The following is a 3,533-nucleotide window of genomic DNA, read 5'->3' on the forward strand; positions in this document are numbered from 1 at the left end:
CAATTGTGGTCTTTTGTTCGAGCAACACTTTCAATCATATCCCAGTCTTTATATTTCGTTGGAGGAGAGCTAGAGTTCAAACTTGTGGCCAAAACATGGCCTTCAGTTGAAAAACAAATTACAAAAAGATATCGTTTACCCCGGTGATGTGATGTGGTGGAGGTTTGCTCTTCACCTGCTCGGCTCACAGTGGCTGTTTTCTCTGTCACCGTCCTGCTTCACAATAAAGACTGATGGGTGTACGATGACAGCTTTCAGCTACAGGTGAACTCTCTTCTTTTACCTGCAGGCTCGATGACAACAGAAGTAGTTTTATTTTCCAAAAAAAGGGTCGTTCTGGCTGCCCTGTGATTGAACCTGCACTTCACTCAGTTTTGAGATATTGAATTTTCGAGGCTTTTCATATTCTCCCTGAACATGATTTCCAACCGCCCAACATTCAGTTCAGCGCCGGCTCCAGAGGATGTAATCACGTAGTCTGGAATTGTTATAAAAAGTGGGATTAGCTTCAGCAAAGCCTCAGTCTGGCTCTGACAGTGGACGGCAGCTGAAAACAGGCAGCAGCATCAAACAGTCCACCGTGACCTGAGCTGGATCCCAGTCCACCCACACGGGCTCACAAAACTGGAATCAAAATTAAAAACTGGATTTGTTTTGATGCTGTTGGAAGAGAAAAGTTGTCGCACCCACATGTGAAAAGTAGTTTAGTCAGTTACCTGATGTTCAACTGGGAAAACAATATGTTGGATACACACATCAGTATCTGTTATATTTAGTTTTGTTTATTTGGGATTTCTGTCAGTCTGACAACAGATTACTTTGGTGGGTTTTTACCTTTTACCAGGTAAACATGCAACAACACGTGTTACCACAGTATTACTCTAATTTTGGGTATATATATTAACAGTGTGTGAATTATACAATAATGATTCCAGAGTGAAAACAAAGAGAGTCCCTATCTTAGAAGCTAATATCAGACAGGCAAAAGACTAACTAAACCACCTCAGACACAAAAAGAATATTAACATGAAACAATAAACTCTATACTGATGTTAAATCGCATCTTCAACAACTAATCCTCCATTATCTCACTGCCCATGACTGAGCGCCAATGATTTCCTAATATTACATCATATACAAGATCTTATATTGGTAATGAAGTGACAAGCTAACACTGGAAATGAAATGACACGCTGTCAACTAGCTAACATTAGTTAGATAAACTGTAACTCAAAGCTAAAGTTAGAAACTACCTTACATTAGTTAGCTTAACTATTACTTAAGGCTAAAATTAGAAACTAGCCAACATTAGAAACAAGCTACAATTCGTTACCTAAAGTGTAACTTAATGCCAAAGTTAGAAACTAGCTAAACTATAACTTAAGGCAAGTTAGAAACAAGCTAAAATTAAAGCTAAAAACTGTTGTTTTTACTTCTTTTTAGGGGAGGGGTTTCAAGTCTTAATCAGGGGGGTCAGACCCCCTCAACCCCCCATAATTTGAACTGTGATATGTCATAACAGTTACTGTTATTATAGTAACCACGGCAATGTTGCGTCTTTTTTATGGTAACCATGACAACCGATGTCCAATACGCATATTTCAGGAGACACACTGGGTTGTATTTGAGGGTAGGAACAAATGGCTGACATGCTCGTATGGATTGGAGGACTTGTTGGGACTGAGTGATCCACCTTGTAACTTGCCTTTAAATGCCTCAAATATTAATTTCATTTCATATAACTTAAACATGGATCACTGTATGAAACAGGTGAAAGATATGAACGTACATGTACAAACAAACACATCAAGAAGAACTGGTTTTACAGCTCTGCACACTGTTCTCAGTAACAGTCTGTTAAAGCTCCACCCTTTTCCTGATACTCTGAGACGAAGCAGGAAATATCATTTCATACTGGTCACACATACACACCTTCACACACACCTTCACTGAGAGGATGTTTCCATTCTTTACCACAATCAAACAAATTGAAGATATTACCAGTGAAGATCAGTGTCACTACAGAACAAAGATGAAGAACATGATGGTTAAATATAAAATATTTTAAAATATCTTTGTTGGTGGATGAGGTGGAGGGGGATGGAGGGAGGTGGAGGGGGGTCGAGGGGGGCAGGTTGAATGTGTAACAGCATCACTGTATATTTCTCTATATAATGTATATAAATATCATTGTGTTGATGTGTGTTGATATAGTGTGTAATATTCAGAGCTGTTGTCTGTTAGATTGAAATATGGAACCAGAGCTCATTGATCCTGAAGAGTCTCTGACCACTGAACCTTCAGACGTGGATGTCACATGATCTCTGCTTCCTGTCATTCAAACATGGTCTAATGTGTAGAAGAAGTCCATGTTGCCTGTAGAGAGCTGACAGGACTGGAGGTTTGTTCCTCCTGTTCAGGACAGTAACAGTAACAGTGTTTGTACAGATCACAGTCTGTGTCCAGTTTGTTCACAATCACAACGTGTCATATCTTTGATCTCTGCTGTTTCTCTCTCATTAATTACTGATGATGTCTGTTCACTCAACTAACTGATGACTTTTTTCTTCATGAACTAATAAAGCAGTCAAACGTGTTCATGTCCACTGAGTGTGATTTCAGCAGCTCAGTGACAAACAGCTGAATGTTGTTGTTCTCGTCTTCCTGCTACACTTTGTCAACTTCCTGTCCTAGCTTAATGCTAAACTTAGAACCTAGCTAACATTAGTTAGCTAGACTGTAGCTTAATGCTAAAGTTAGAAACAAGCTAACATTAGTTAGCTCAACTGTAGCTTAATGCTAAAGTTAGAAACAAGCTAACATTAGTTAGCTCAACTGTAACTTAATGCTAAAGTTAGGAACTAGCTAACATTAGTTAGCTAAACTGTAACTTAATGCTAAAGTTAGGAACTAGCTAACATTAGATAGCTAAACTATAAATTGAGAAACTAGCTAATATTAACACTTTTGGGGGGGTCCCAGTCTTAATCAGGGGGGTTAGAGCCCCCACTCCCCCATAATTCAAACCCTGAGTGTCCAGTGTGTGATGAAAAACCTTTAGTGAGTGATCCACCTTGTATCTTGACTTTAAAGAGCCTGTCAGACCTTCTTCCTGCAGAGATCAACCAGCAGCTCCACTGTGATTAGACTGTGGGTGGGAGAGGACAGATGATCTGAATGCCTCAAGTATTCATTTAATTTCATATCACTTAAACACGGATCACTGTATGAAACAGGTGAAATATATGAACGTACATGTACAAACAAACACAACAAGAAGAACTGGTTTTACAGCTCTGCACACTGTTCTCAGCAATAGTCTGTTAAAGCTCCACCCTTTTCCTGATACTCTGAGACGAAGCAGGAAATACCATTTCATACTGGTCGTCACTCGTGAGAGACACGTTGATGCTGAGAAACATTTAAAGAGATTCACCTTTAAACCAAAACAACAGCTTCTACAGAGAGAGGAGGGAAAACAGGACGACAGCAACTTCAACCTGCAGCGACTCCACACACCAACTGTGAGTTTA

General features: G+C 39.5%; 1 protein-coding gene across 1 annotated transcript in view; it reads left to right on the forward strand.

The window, feature by feature from the left end:
- The first annotated feature begins 3,369 nt into the window (after positions 1-3,369).
- LOC130176568 (nuclear factor 7, ovary-like) overlaps positions 3,370-3,533 on the forward strand; it is a 1,688-nt gene continuing 1,524 nt past the window's right edge. Inside the window, exon 1 of the mRNA XM_056387728.1 lies at positions 3,370-3,524. The gene's annotated coding sequence lies outside the window, so the exon portion shown is untranslated. The remainder of the gene's footprint in view (positions 3,525-3,533) is intronic.

Source organism: Seriola aureovittata, chromosome 2 (assembly GCF_021018895.1).
Source record: "Seriola aureovittata isolate HTS-2021-v1 ecotype China chromosome 2, ASM2101889v1, whole genome shotgun sequence".
In the NCBI taxonomy this organism is placed as follows: Eukaryota; Metazoa; Chordata; class Actinopteri; order Carangiformes; family Carangidae; genus Seriola; species Seriola aureovittata.